General features: G+C 38.3%; 1 non-coding gene across 1 annotated transcript; it reads right to left on the bottom strand.

The window, feature by feature from the left end:
- Positions 1-8,151: 8,151 nt before the first annotated feature.
- LOC112719099 (small nucleolar RNA R71) lies at positions 8,152-8,259 on the bottom strand. The gene has a single exon (XR_003161415.1). It is a non-coding gene; the product is annotated as a small nucleolar RNA R71 (small nucleolar RNA).
- Between the last annotated feature and the right edge of the window lie 7,717 nt (positions 8,260-15,976).

Genomic DNA, 15,976 nt, shown 5'->3' with positions numbered 1-15,976 from the left:
GCTCAGCTTTTGAGGAGGAAAGAATTTATCCAAGAAAGCCGTGACCAGCTTATCCCAGGAGTCCAGGCTATCTTTAGGTTGTGAGTCCAACCATATTCTAGCTCTGTCTCTTACAGCAAAAGGGAAAAGCATGAGCCCGTAGACTTCAGGATCTACTCCATTCGTCTTAACAGTCTCACAAATCTGCAAGAACTCAGTTAAAAACTGGTAAGGATCTTCAGATGGAAGTCCATAAAACTTGCAGTTCTGTTGCATTAAAGCAACTAGTTGAGGCTTAAGCTCAAAATTATTGGCTCCAATGGCAGGAATGGAGATGCTTCTTCCATCAAATTTGGACGTTAATTTTGTGAAGTCACCAAGCATTCTCCTTGCATTATTGTTGTTGGGTTCGGCTGCCATCTCCTTCTTTTGTTCTAATGTTTCTAAAAGGTTACCTTTAGATTGTTGTAATCTAGCTTCTCTTAGTTTCCTTTTCAGGGTCCTTTCAGGTTCAGGATCAATTTCAACAAGAGTATCTTTTTCCTTGCTCCTGCTCATATGAAAGAGAAGAAAACAAGAAAAGAAGAGGAATCCTCTATGTCACAGTATAGAGATTCCTTTATGTTAGTAGAAAAAGAAAGGGGAGAAGAGTGAAGAAGAATTGTTAGTAAATAAATAATTAAATAGAATAAGAAAAGAGAGGGAGAATTTCGAAAATAATTTTGAAAAAGGGATTAGTGTTTTCGAAAATTAAATATAAGATATAATTAAAATTAAAATTTAAAACAATTAAAAAGAATTTTTGAAAAAGAGAGAGGTATTTTCGAAAATTGAAGAGGGAAAAGTAGTTAGGTGGTTTTGAAAAAGATAAGAAACAAACACAAAGTCAAATAGTTAGTTGAAAAAGATATTAAAATCAAATTTGAAAAGATAAGATGATAAGAAGATAGATAAGATATTTTGAAATCAAAATTTTTGAAAAAGATATGATAAAAGATAAAAATATTTAATTTTTAAAATTAAAATTAATTACTTAACTAACAAGAAACTAAAAGATAGGATTCTAGAATTTAAAGATTGAACCTTTCTTAACAAGAAAGTAACAAACTTCAAATTTTTGACTCAATCATATTACTTGTTAGTGTAATTTCGAAAATTAGATATAAAGATAAGAAAAAGATTTTGAAAATATAAGATTTTTAAAATTGAAAATTTGACTTGACTTGTAAGAAACAACTAATTTTAAAAATTTTTGACCAAGTCAACCCAAAATTTCGAAAATTTGGAGAGAAAAAAGGGAAAGATATATTTTTGATTTTTGAATTTTTAATTATGAGAGAGAAAAACACAAACATGACCCAAAACATGAAAATTTTGGATCAAAACACAAGATGCATGCAAGAACACTATGAATGTCAAGATGAACACCAAGAACACTTTGAAGATCATGATGAACATCAAGAACAAATTTTTGAAAAATTTTGATGCAATCAAAACATGCAAGACACCAAACTTAGAAATCATTAATGCATGGACTCTAACAAACGAAAAATGCATATGAAAAACAACAAACAACACAAAATAAGAAAACATCAAGATCAAACAAGAAGACTTATCAAGAACATCTTGAAGATCATAAAGAACACTATGAATGCATTAATTTTCGAAAAATGCATAAAAAAATTTTTAAAGCATGGAATTGACACCAAACTTAAAACATGACACAAGACTCAAATAAGAAACACAAAATATTTTTTATTTTTATGATTTTATTAATTTTTTTGGATTTTTATTAATTTTTTTCGAAAATAAAGTTTGGAAAAACGAAAAAGAAAAGAAAAATTTTGAAAAAGATTTTTGAAAAATTTTTGAAAAGAAAATTACCTAATTTGAGCAACAAGATGAACCTTCAGTTGTCCAAACTCAACAATCCCCGGCAACGGCGCCAAAAACTTGGTGGACGAAATTGTGATCCTCAAAGTTGGTCTCTTTGTACTTGTATGAAGTTTAAACATTGGCTCTATCAAAAATACCCCAAAAGAGATCATGGTATGATGAATTGGGATCTTAATAATCCCTGGTAATGGCACGTGTGATCACAACTCCGTTCAACTTAACCAGCAAGTGTACTGGGTCATCCAAGTAATACCTTACGTGAGTAAGGGTCAATCCCACAGAGATTGTTGGTATGAAGCAAGCTATGGTCACCTTGTAAATCTCAGTTAGGCAGATTAAATGGTTTATGATAAGTTCGAAAATAAATAATGAACAAAAAATAAAATGGTAAATAATTACTCATATAATTCCATGGTGGGAATTTCAGATAGGCATATGGAGATGCTGTGCTCCTCTCGAATCTCAACTTTCTTATTACATTCATCCAATCCTTCTTACTCCTTTCCATGGCAAGCTGTATGTAGGGCATCACCGTTGTCAATGTCTACATCCCATCCTCTCAGTGAAAATGGTCCTATGCTCTGTCACAGCACGTCTAATCATCTGTCGGTTCTCAATCAGGTTGGAAAAGAATCCCTTGATTTTTTTGTGTCTGTCACTAACGCCCAGCCTTCAGGAGTTTGAAGCTAGTCACAGTCATTCAATCCCAGAATCCTACTCGGAATACCACAGACAAGGTTAGACTTTCCGGATTCCCGGAATCCTACTCGGAATACCACAGGCAAGGTTAGACTTTCCGGATTCCCATGAATGCTGCCATCTATCTAGCTTATACCACAAAGATTCTGTTGGGAAATCTAAGAGATATGTGCCTGGCCTAAGGTAGAACGGAAGTGGTTGTTAGTCACGCGCGTTCATAGGTGAGAATGATGATGAGTGTCACGGATCATCACATTCATCAAGTTGAAGTGCAACGTATATCTTGGAATAAGAATAAAAGAGAATTGAATAGAAAATAATAGTAATTATTTTGAAACTTGAGGTACAACAGAGCTCTACACCCTTAATCTATGGTGTGTAGAAACTCCACTGTTGAAAATACATAAGTGAAAGGTTCAGGCATGGCCGAATGGCCAGCCCCCAAAACGTGATCAATGGCCTCCTAAGATGAGGAATAAAAACAAAACTGAGACCAAAGATGAAATGTGGTCAAAAGACGACTAATACACTAGTAAAGAGTCTTATTTATACTAAACTAGCTACTAGGGTTTACAGAGGTAAGTAATTGATGCATAAATTCACTTCCGGGGCCAACTTGGTGTGTGTTTGGGCTGAGCTTGATCTATCCACGAGCTGAGGCTTTCTTTGGAGTTGAACGCCGAGTTATAGCGTGTTTCTGGCGTTCAACTCCGGGTCGTGACGTGCTTCTGGCGTTTAACTCCAGACAGCAGCATGTACTTGGCGTTGAGTGCCACTTTACGTCATCAATTCCCAAATAAAGTATGGACGATTATATATTTCTGGAAAGCTCTGGATGGCTACTTTCCAACGCCATTGACAGCGCGCCATTTGGAGTTCTGTAGCTCCAGAAAATCCATTTTGAGTGCAGGGAGGTCAGATTCCAACAGCATCAGCAGTCTTTTTGTCAGCCTTTTTCAGAATTTTGCTCAAGTCCCTCAATTTCAGCCAGAAATTACCTGAAATTACAGAAAAACACACAAACTCATAGTAAAGTCCAGAGATGTGAATTTAACATAAAAACTAATGAAAACATCCCTAAAAGTAGCTTGAACTTACTAAAAACTACCTAAAAACAGTGCCAAAAAGCGTATAAATTATCCGCTCATAAGACGCGTACGCGTCGCCTCCAATTTTCCTAATTCCAGGTTTAAAATTCTTATCGCAGGCGTTGGACATAACGTTAGCTCACCAACGTTCCCTCCAACATTGGCCTTTCCCTCCAGCTTGATGAGCTGGAATTCACTCCTCATATAAAATGAATCCGTGCTTTGGCAAGCGCACCAAAGTATAGTCAAGTAATAACCCACAGTAGAGTGGGATCGTATCCACAGAGATTGATTGACTGAGCAATTTTAGTTGATGAATGAATTTAGTTAAGCTGATCAATAGAGAGAGTATTGGGTGCAGAAAATTAAATAACAGAATTGTAAATGGCTCAAAAGTAAAGGAAAGCAGTAAAGTACTGGAAAGTAAATAATAAGAATGTAAAGTGCTGAAACATAAATGACTGAAGTGTAAATGGGAATGGGGAATAGCATGAATTAAAGAAAGCTATAAAGAATGTGGAAGACAAGAATATAGGGAATTCATTCGGACTAGGAGATGTTGCCCTTTTTGGATTAAATCCAGCTCATCTTATCTTCAATCACGCAACTCATTAACCTCTTGGCAATAATGATTGATTCAACCTCAATCCCTTGGTAATTCAATCTCTCAAATCTTGATAATCAGCCAATTCCTTAGTCTAATTGCTCGTGAAGATAGATATGCTTGGTCTCTGATTATACTACACATCCTCATAGATCCAAATAGTGGGTGGATTATATGTCACCGTATTCATTCCCAAAACCCATATCTATGCAGGTATGAGAAGGGATTTCAAGCAAGGTTTCATGTTTCCTTTTACAAGGTTTCCATGAAACCTATTTTGCATTTAACCTCTTTCCCAAGATGATTGAACATTAGCATGAAGAACAAAATTCTTTCTAGCAAATCAAAGAGAAGATGAAGATAAGAAAAAATTCATTATCATTAATCCATCAAGTACAATAGAGCTCCCTCTCCCAATGAGAGGGAGTTTAGCTACTCATAGCTTAGAGAAAAGTACAAGAGATGGAAGAGATAAAGTGTAAAGTAAAACTAAAACTAAACTTGCCAATCCAACCCCCTTTTTTCAGTACTTCTAGGGGTTATTTATACTACTCCTATCATTAGAATTAAGAAAATACAAAAGAGAAAAGAAAATTACAGCTTGAGGGAAAAGGAAAACTCATAAAGCATGACCATTAAGCTTGGTGTGTGGCTGGCGCTTGAGTTGCGTGCCACACCTAGCTACTCATCTTGGCTTGGCGTGCCACGCCTGCCTCTTCAAGTGGCACGCCCCTTTCATTAACCACCCTGGTATTCCACGCTTTCGAACCCAAGTGGCACACCCAGGGTCTTCTTCTTGCTTGGTTAGCCTGGCGTGTCATGCCTTCGAATTCAAGTGGCACGCCCAGGCTCTTCTTCTTGTTTCTCTTCCCTGGAATCTTGAACTAGTGTGGCATGCCCAAGATCTGGCGTGCCACGCCCATAGTGTGCACTTCATCCATCCTCTTTGGAAAACATAATTGGCATGCCACGCCCATGATAAGCCTTCTTCACTTCTCTGGAAAACACGGTTGGCGTGCCTCGCCCAGTAGGTGGCGTGCCATGCATTTGTAATGCATGCATGGTTCCCTTTGGTCCAGTAGCTGGTGTGCCATGCCCAGCATTCAAGTGGCATGCCCAGGGTTATTTGGTCTTGGCGTGCCTGATGAGCGGATAATTTATATGCTTTTTGGCATTGTTTTTAGGTAGCTTTTAGTATTTTTAGTTACTTTTTATTATATTTTTATTAGTTTTTATGCAAAAATTGCATTTCTGGACTTTATTATGAGTGTGTATGTTTTTCTATAATTTCAACTATTTTCTGGCTGAAGTTGAGGGACCTGAGCAAAAATCTGATTCAGAGGCTGAGAAAGGACTACAGATGCTGTTGGATTCTGACCTCCATGCACTCAAACGCATTTTTCTAGAGCTACAGAAGTCCAATTGGTACGTTCTCAATTGGGCTAGAAATCTAACATCATGGGCTTTCGAGCAATGTATAATAGTTCAAACTTTGCCCGAGATTTGATGGCCCAAACTGGCGTTCAAATGCCAGCTAGAGACCCCTCTTTTGGCGTAAAACATTGGAACTGACACTAGAACTGGAGTTAAACGCCCAAACTGGAATCTAAGCTGATGTTTAACTCTAGGAAAGTCCTATGCACGTGTAAAGCTCAATGCTCAGCCCAAGCACACACCAAGTGGGCCCCGGAAGTGGATTTCTGCACTATCTGCATGTAGTTACTTATTTTCTGTAATCCTTAGTAACTAGTTTAGTATAAATAGCACTTTTTACTATTGTAATCGGGACTTATGCCATTTTTCACATTTAGGAGGCTGGCCATTGGGCCATGCCTAGACCTTTTTCTCTTATGTATTTTCCAACGGAGCTCTGCTGTTCTTCATGAATTTATGCAAGTACTATGTGTTTCTTATTTGAGTCTAGTGTCAAATTTTAAGTTTGGTGTCAATTGCATATTTTTTAATTTTCTTAGATTTTTGAAAATTCATGCATTGTGTTCTTCTTTGATCTTCAAGTTGTTCTTGATGATTTTCCTTGTTTGATCTTTAATTTTTCTTGTTTTGTGTCTTTTCTTGTTTTTCTGGTGTATATTCGAATTATTAGTGTCCCAAGTACAAAAGTTTTTAAGTTTGGTGTCTTACATGTTTTTCTTTTCTTAAAAATTTTCAAAAATATGCTCTTGATGTTCATCATGATCTTCAAAGTGTTCTTGGTGTTCATCTTGATATTTAAAGTGTTCTTGCATGTATTATCTGTTTTGATCTTAAATTTTTATATTTTGTTTCATTTTTTTTCTTTTTCTCTCTCCTCATTAAAAATTCAAAAGTCAAAAAAATATATTATCCTAATTCTTCTCATAATTTTCGAAATTTTGAGTTGACTTGGTCAAAAAATTTTTAACATTTAGTTGTTTCTTGTTAGTCGAGTCAAAATTTCAATTTAAAAACTTTATCTTTTAAAATCTTTTTCAAAATCAATTCTTTTTCATTTTTTTTATGATTTTCGAATTTCATTCTTAAAATTTTTCAAAATCTTTTTCATTTTTCTTTTAATGGTTTCGAAAATTTTAAAACTACATTTTCAAAATCTTTTTCTTAATTTTATTTCATATTTTCGAAAACTCTTGCTAACAATTAATGTTTTGATTCAAAAATTTCAAGTTTGTTACTTTCTATTAAGAAAGGTTAAATCTTTGAATTCTAGAATCATATCTTCTAGTTTTTTGTTAGTCAAATTATCAACTTTAATTTTAAAAATCAAATCTTTTTAATTTCTTTTTCAATTCTTTTTCAAAATAAATCATATCTTTTTAAAATTTTAATTTCAAAATCTTTTTCTAACTTCTTATCTTTTCAAAATTTATTTTCAAATCTTTTTCAACTAACTATTTGACTTGTTTGTTTAATTTTAAAAAGTTTACTATTTCTTGTCTTTATCAAAACCACCTAACTACTTTTTCACTTCTAATTTTCGAAAATCACTAACCACATTTTCAAAAATCTTTTTAATTAACTAATTGTTTTAGATTTAATTTTCTCGTATATTTTTTTCAAATTTTCGGAACTAAATTAATTAATTAAATAAAAATAAAAATATTTTTCTTTTCCATCTTCTTAAAATTCGAATACTCTTTCTCTCATCTCTTTCTATTTATTTTATTCATTTACTAACATTTTTCTTCTACTCATCTAATAATTCGAACCCTCTCCCTCTCTCTGTGTTTCAATTCTTCTTATTCTCTCTCTACCTCATTCTTCTATTCTTCTTTTCCTCTGGCACATAAAGGAATCTCTATACTGTGACATAGAGGATTCCACTACTCTCTTTGTTCTCTTCTTTTTCAAATGAGCAGGAACAGGGATAAAGACATTCTTGTTGAAACTGATCCTAAACCTGAAAGGACTTTGAAGAGGAAGTTAAGAGAAGCTAAAGCACAACACTCTGGAGAGAACCTTACAGCAAATTTCGAAAAAGAGGCAGTCATGGCAACCGAACTTGAGAACAATGGTGGAGATGAAAGGAAGATGCTTGGTGACTTTACTGCACCAACTTCCAACTTCTATGGATGAAGCATCTCAATTCCTGCATTTGGAGCAAACAACTTTGAGCTTAAGCCTCAATTAGTTTCTCTAATGCAGCATAATTGCAAGTTTCATGGACATCCATTGGAAGATCCACATCAGTTCTTAGCTGAATTCTTGAATCTCTGACATTGTTAAGACCAATGGGGTTGATCCCGAGGTCTATAGACTTATGCTTTCCCCTTTGCTGTAAGAGACAGAGCTAGGATATGGTTGGACTCACAACCTAGGGAAAGCCTGAACTCCTGGGACAAGTTAGTCAATGCTTTCTTGGCCAAATTCTTTCCACCTTAAAAGATGAGCAAGCTTAGAGTGGAAGTCGAAACCTTCAGACAGAAGGAAGGTGAATCCCTCTATGAAGCTTGGGAATGATACAAGCAATTGATCAGAAGGTGTCCTTCTGATATGCTTTCAGAATGGTTATGTATATTCTATGATGGTCTGTCTGAATCGTCCAAGATGTCATTGGACCACTCTGCTGGTGGATCTCTTCATCTGAAAAAAACCCCTGCAGAAGCCCAGGAACTCATTAAGATGGTTGCAAATAACTAGTTCATGTACACTTCTGAAAGAAATCATGTGAATAATGGGATGACTCAGAAGAAAGGAATTCTTGGGATTGATACTCTGAATGCCATATTGGCTCAGAACAAAATATTGACTCAGCAAGTCAATATGATTTCTCAAAGAGAAGCTTATGAAAGAGAAGCTTATGACCCTGAGAATCCTACAATGGAAGAGGTGAATTACATGGGAGAATCCTATGGAAACACCTATAATCCTTCATGGAAAAATCATCTAAATTTCTCATGGAAGGATCAACAGAAGCCTCAATAAGGCTTCAATAATAATAATGGTGGGAGAAATAGGTTTGGCAATAGCAAGCTTTTTCCACCATCTTTTCAGCAATAGACAGAGAATTCTGAGCAAAGCCTCTCTGGCTTAGCAACCATAGTCTCTGATCTATCTAAGACCACTCTCAGTTTCATGACTAAAACAAGGTTCTCCATCAGAAACTTAGAGGCACAAGTGGGTCAGCTGAGTAAAAGAGTTACTGAAATCCCTCATTGTACTCTCCCAAGCAATACAGAAGAGACTATGGTTGAAGTACTCTCCCAAGCAATACTGATAATTTATACACTTTTTGGCATTGTTTTTAGGTAGCTTTTAGTATGTTTTAGTTACTTTTATTATATTCTTATTAGTTTTTATGCAAAAATCACATTTCTGGACTTTGCTATGAGTGTGTGTATTTTTCTGTAATTTCAGGTATTTTCTGGCTGAAGTTGAGGGACCTAAGCAAAAATCTGATTCAGAGGCTGAGAAAGGACTGCAGATGTTGTTGGATTCTGACCTCCCTGCACTCAAATGCATTTTTCTGGAGCTACAGATATCCAATGAGCGCGTTCTTAATTGAGCTAGAAAGATAACATATTGGGCTTTCGAGCAATGTATAATAGTTTATACTTTCTCCCAGATTTGATGGCTCAAACTGACGTTTAAACGCCAGTCAGAGACCCTTTTATGGCGTAAAACGCCGAAACTGGCACCAAAACTGGAGTTAAACGCCCAAACTGGCATCCAAGCTGGCATTTAACTCTAGAAAAGGCCTATGCATGTGTAAAGCTCAATGCTCAGCCCAAGCACACACCAAGTGGGCCCTCGAAGTGGATTTCTGCACTATATGCACTTAGTTACTTATTTTCTGTAATCCTTAGTAACTAGTTTAGTATAAATAGCACTTTTTTCTATTGTACTCGGGGTTTATGCCATTTTTTCACATTTGGGAGGCTGGCCATTCTGCCATGCCTAGACCTTTTTCTCTTATGTATTTTCCAACGGTGGAGCTCTGCTGTTCTTCATGAATTAATGCAAGTACTATTTTTTCTCTTTCAATTCACGCTTACTTCTTCTCCAAGATATACTCTTGTACTTAATTCAGTTAAGTCAAAATGAAGGGGTGACTCGTGACAATCACCCACTATCTTCATTACTCGATTAGCCAAGATCCGCGTGCCTGACAACCACAAGCGGTCTACATGATGTTCAACGTAGTCATTGGACGACAGCCGGAGTATAATCTCTTGGGTCTCTGATCCACAGATTTGACTTGCCTCTCCTAACAACAGAGCATTTGAATCCGTGAGATTAGAACCTTTGTGGTAGAGGCTAGAACCAATTGGCAGCATTCCTGAGATCCAGAAAGTCTAAACCTTGTCTGTGGTATTCTGAGTAGGATCTGGGACGGGATGACTGTGACGAGCTTTAAACTCACGAATGTTGGGCACAGTGACAGTTTGCAAAAGCATAGAAAGATCCTATTCTGACACAAGTGAGAACCGACAGATGATTAGCCGTGCAGTGGCTGTGCCTGGTATTTTTCATCTGAGACGAGAGATTCGATAGTTGATTAGCCCTACAGAAACTGTACCTGGACCATTTTCACTGAGAGGACGGATGGTAGCCATTGACAATGGTGATCCACCAATATACAGCTTGCCACGGAAGGGTGCACGCATGATTGGATGAAGACAATAGGAAAGCAGAGGTTCAGAAGCAACAAAGCATCTCCAAACGCTTAACTGAAATTCCCACCAATAAATTACATAAGTATCTTTATTTTAATTTACGTTTTAATTATCTTTCAAGTATCAAAACTCATAACTAATTGAATCTGCCAGACTAAGATTTACAGGATGACCATAACTTGCTTCAAGCCGGCAATCTCCGTGGGATCGACCCAAACTCGCGTAAAGTTTTATTACTTGGACGACCCAATGCACTTGCTGGTTAGTTGTACCGGAGTTGTGAAAAGTGTGATCACAATTCTATGCCCCAGTTCCACACCTTAACCCTCAAGTGGCACGCCCAGTCTTCTTCTTCTTTGGGTGATAGAGCTGGCGTACCACGCCTTCGACATCAAGTGGCACGCCCAGTGTTGGTGCCTAGGCCTCTTCAAGCATTGGCGTGCCACGCCTGAATCCCAAGTGGCACGCCTAAGTCAATAGTAATAGTTGGCGTGCCACGCTTCGACACCAAGTAGCACGCCAAAGTGTTGGACCTTAACTTCCCTTTCTGGAAAATTGAACTGGCATGCCACGCCTTTATGTTCAAGTGGCACGCCCATGTTGGTGTGAACCCCTTAATGTCTGGCGTGCCACAACTAGAGCCCCAAGTGGCACGCCTAAGTCATGGGTAATAGTTGGCATGCCACACCTTCGACATCAAGTGGCACGCTCAGCATTGTCACTTTCTTTATGCTCCCCTTCTCAAGTGTATTGGCGTCCCACGCCCTTGAGTTCAAGTGGCACGCCCTTGGTGGTGTGGGCTTCTTCTAGCTTGGCGTGCCATGCCTTCGAATCCAAGTGGCATGCCCAGAGTTGAACCTCCAAATTCTCCTTCTGGGATTGTGAACTGGCATGCCATACCTTCAAGTTTAAGTGGCACGCTCATAGTGTATGTGGGGGTTGGCGTGCCACGCCCCTTTGTGGTCTTCAATCTTGCCTTCTGGAAAGTATAATTGGTGTGCCACGCCTGGCCCCTGGCATGCCAAGCCCTTCTTAAACCTTCAAGAATCCTTCTCTAGAGTTGTCAACTGGCGTGCCACGCCCATACTACTTGATGGCGTTTGTTCCAAGTGGCATGCCCAACTCTTTTTATTGTTTCCTTCCCATTTTTGTTGCTCTTTTCACCTGAAATTCAATAGAAACTTATTTCAAAGCAATATACCATAACATTTATCATTTAATTCATGAAATTGCATTGATTTAGTGAGATTATGCTCTTTTTATGGTCCTTTTAGATAAGGAAAAGAGGTAGATGATTCAAGTCATCAAGTAGCCATCAATATATTAATTGCATAGTTAACCAAGAGATAGACTGTGACTTTCGATCCTAGCAATAAACTTTTAATAGTCTCAAAACCACTCTTATATATTACAATGGTAGTTGTTCCGAAGGTTACTTGAAATGACTATTTGGACCTAAACGTAAGGTCCAGACTCCTTAAAAAGCAGCAACCGATTTGTTCTTGTGCCAAGGTGCTGCCGTCCGAATTCCTCGTGAGGAGGCGAGGTGGTACCTACAAGAGACTCTAATGCATAAGTTAGCAAGGGCTTTAGGCAAGTTCTTAGTAGATTAGAACATGAATATACCTTGTCAGTGTATTTATAGTAGAGTTGATAACTACCTTTGTTAGAGTAGTTCCACCTTTATTGATGGATAGTCGTTCCCTTTATCTTGGGAGTTCGTTAGAATCTATCTTTCAGGGAAGATAGAGATAGTTAGAGAGATTTGTAGAGGTAGTTACTTGCTTGGAAAAGTAGAGCTTAGCTCCCTTTGTTGTGCTCAATCTCTTCAAAGAGGTCGAATATACGGTAGAGGACACCTCTTTGGGTTGTGCCTTTATCCTTATTGGGCCTGGCTTTTATGAATTTGGGCCAGTATATGAACAGTGTCCCTGATTGAGTCCGAGCTTTACATGAGATCAGGTTCAAGCATTTCGTGGCTTCAGTTTCGACGTTGGGTATGCCACCTTCAAGAGGTCGAGTACTCAATATAAATTTAGAAATTTGAATGTTGACTCTTTAAATGAGGGGCGAACGTTTCGCAATAGTTCCCTTGAGATCCACGCACATCTTATAAGATGGGGATGAAAGGGCTATTTTGTCCCTTTTCTCTTATAAAAATTCTTCATCTCTTCTTCTTTTTATTTTTGTGTTTCTGAAAAAGGCATCCTTTGCTCCCTTCCTCGCAAAATCTTTTTCAATTCCTTTCTTCGTTTGTTTCGCAACTGTTTTTCATTTTTTCAAGATTTTCTTTATAGAGCATTTGGTGAAGAAGATCATTCGTGTCTTTACTAGTTGACGTGCCCCTTCATTTTGTGTAACTATTTTTTAGTCTTTTTAAATCTGTTTGTATTGAGAGAACCTTTTAGGTAGTAGTAGAGGTTCTTCATATTTTTGGTTTTGTTTGTATCTTTGAAACTTTTCTTCAGGAAAAAATTGTTGGCTGTTGCCGCTTTGTTTACTAATAAAGAACTCCTTGTTGAAACTTCTTTTTGTTGTTTGTGGTGTGTTTGAACTATGTTTCAAGAGTTTTGAGGGAATGTAGCCTTTTGTAACTTGTTAAATGTATTTGTGTTGCCCCATTGGTGTCGCTGCTATTAGTGCAGGAGAGATGTCATTTATGCACTTTCTCATTTATGCATTTTGTTTCTTTTGCCCGATATCTTTTATTGATGTCCGAGTGAAAATTTGATTATTTGTATTTGTAGGTGTAGCTTTTATGTCTCGATCTGTCATTCTCAATATGTCGACAAAAATTCCTCCTAATGTTTTGACTTGGATAGATACTCCTATCCTTTTCTATGTCCCCATAGTTGATAAAGAGTACACGGAGGTATCGGTAGACGCCATAGGTTACGTGAGAATCAAGAGGATGAGAGGAATTACGACTTAGAAAGCCCCTTTTTCTATGCATAGGATTGCTTCTATACAAAGTTTTATTTTAAGCTTCCTTTTTTTATTTTGAAACGAACATCCTTTGGACTTGTAATGTCGCTCTTTCCCTACTTCACCCAAATTCTTAGGCTTTCCTGAAAATTTATCAGCTTTTGTGTCAAGAGCTCGAGGTTTGACCTTCTCTCAAGGTCTTCTTTCACCTTTTAGTCTTGACAAAACCCGAGTCTTTGAAAGGAAAGTCTTCTTGGATTTTCTTTCAAGCCGTTTAGGGTAGAAAAGTTTTTTCTATTTTTGATGAATCCTTCTACGACTTTAAAAACTATTTCTTTAAAGTTCAAGCTGTACAGGGTGTCCATCCTTTCTATTTAGATGAAAAAAATGAGCCTTCTTTTTCACTGTATTTGGAGGAAAAACATGCAATAGTTAAGTATAATGTAGATGTCTTAGATGATGTTGAAAAGTGTGTGGTGGACATATTAGAAGAGTGCTGGAGCCAGGCTCCTCACTTGGATACTAAACGATTCTTCGGGGACCCCAGTCAGCTTCGGTCCGAGCTAGGTAACTTTCCAACCTTTAGCTTTATGTCTCTCAGTTGTAATTCGTTGTTTAATGTGCTCTTTTATTTCAATTTTGTAGAAAAAATGGCTCCCAAATTCGCAGTGATGAAACAACTGTGCCAAACCAGGAAAACTGACGTTGCCCGAGGTATTCAAGAAAACGAAGCCAAGGTTGCTTCTACCTAATCTTCGCCGAAGAAGTTGGATTAGGGTCCTTCAGCTCAGAAGAAGATTATTCCCACTCCTTCTGTTTCGGTGATTCCTCCTGACTCCGCCCCAGAGAGTGCAGCTATTCCCCCTTCTCCTTCATCTTCAGATCCCCCTCCTAAAAGGCAAAAAACTGCTAAAGAGGGGAATACTTATGATAAAGGCTTTTACAAGATTTTCTGGAGTGAGAGAAATATTCTCCCTCATAGTCGTATCAGTATGGATGACGTTACTATCCAGAGCCATCTCCAACTAATGTCTTGGAATGGAATTTGAATAGCGGGAATGTCTACGCCTTTGGCCAAGAAATTACAACAGACTCCCTTAGTGCCACTCACAGATCTCTCCAACATGAAGATTTGGACTTTGGAAATATTAGCATGGACGCACACGTGCACCTCCCGCGCACGCGTGGATGTGGACAGCTGGAAGCGGCACGCGAAAATCAGCACATCCGCGCAGATTAGAGAAATTCACACCGGCGCGCACGCGTACATGGCGTGCACACGTGGATCACAAAATCAATCGGCGCACACGCACGCATGGCGCGTACGCACGACAAGCTGCACGTGACCTCGTTAAAGAAAATCGTGCCTGGCAATTTCTGAGGCTCAAGATGCCCAAATTCAAGCTGGTTCTGCATGGAAAAGGACCCAAGGATGCTAGGGGGAAAGGGGGGATCATTCATTCACACTAAGACACACTTTTAGCTAGCTTTTGGTTTTTGTTCTTTGGTGCACGAAATTGCAATCACACTTTTTGCAACTCCGCACAACTAACCAGCAAGTGCACTGGGTCGTCCAAGTAATACCTTGCGTGAGCAAGGGTCGATCCCACGGAGATTGTCGGCTTGAAGCAAGCTATGGTTATCTTGTAAATCTTAGTCAGGATATCAGAAATTATCAGGATTGATTGTGAAAAGCAAAAGAACATGAAATGGTTACTTGTTTTGCAGTAATGGAGAATAGGTTGAGGTTTTGGAGATGCTCTGTCTTCTGAATCTCTGCTTTCCTACTGTCTTCTTCATCAAACACGCAAGGCTCCTTCCATGGCAAGCTGTATGTAGGGTTTCACCGTTGTCAATGGCTACCTCCCATCCTCTCAGTGAAAATGTTCCTATGCTCTGTCACAGCATGGCTAATCATCTGTCGGTTCTCGATCAGGCCGGAATAGAATCCAGTGATTCTTTTGCGTCTGTCACTAACGCCCCGCCTTCAGGAGTTTGAAGCTCGTCACAGTCATTCAATCATTGAATCCTACTCAGAATACCACAGACAAGGTTAAGACCTTCCGGATTCTCTTGAATGCCGCCATCAGTTCTAGCTTATACCACGAAGATTTCGGTTAAAGAATCCAAGAGATAACTACTTAATCTAAGGTAGAACGGAGGTGGTTGTCAGGCACGCGTTCATAGTTGATGATGATGATGATTGTCACGGATCATCACATTCATCCGGGTTAAGAACAAGTATTATCTTAGAATGGAAGCAAGCATGATTGAATGAGAAACAGTAGTAATTGCATTAATCCATCAAGACACAGCAGAGCTCCTCACCCCCAACCATGGGGTTTAGAGACTCATGCCGTGGAAGGTACACAAAGAAAACGTGTAAAGTGTCATGAGGTACAGATACAATGTCAAAAGATCCTATTAATAGTAAACTAGTAGCCTAGGGTATACAGAGATGAGTAAATGACTTAAAAATCCACTTCCGGGCCTACTTGGTGTGTGCTTGGGTTGAGCAATGAAGCATTTTCGTGTAGAGACCTTTTCTGGAGTTAAACGCCAGCTTTCATGCCAGTTTGGGCGTTTAACTCCAAGTTTCATGCCAGTTCCAGCGTTAAACGCTGGAAATATTGAGGCTGAATTACCACGCCGGTTTGGGCCATCAAAGCTTGGGC

The sequence above is a fragment of the Arachis hypogaea genome, chromosome 10 (genome assembly GCF_003086295.3).
Source record: "Arachis hypogaea cultivar Tifrunner chromosome 10, arahy.Tifrunner.gnm2.J5K5, whole genome shotgun sequence".
Classification (NCBI taxonomy): Eukaryota; Viridiplantae; Streptophyta; class Magnoliopsida; order Fabales; family Fabaceae; genus Arachis; species Arachis hypogaea.
This window is presented reverse-complemented; position numbering and strand designations above follow the sequence as displayed.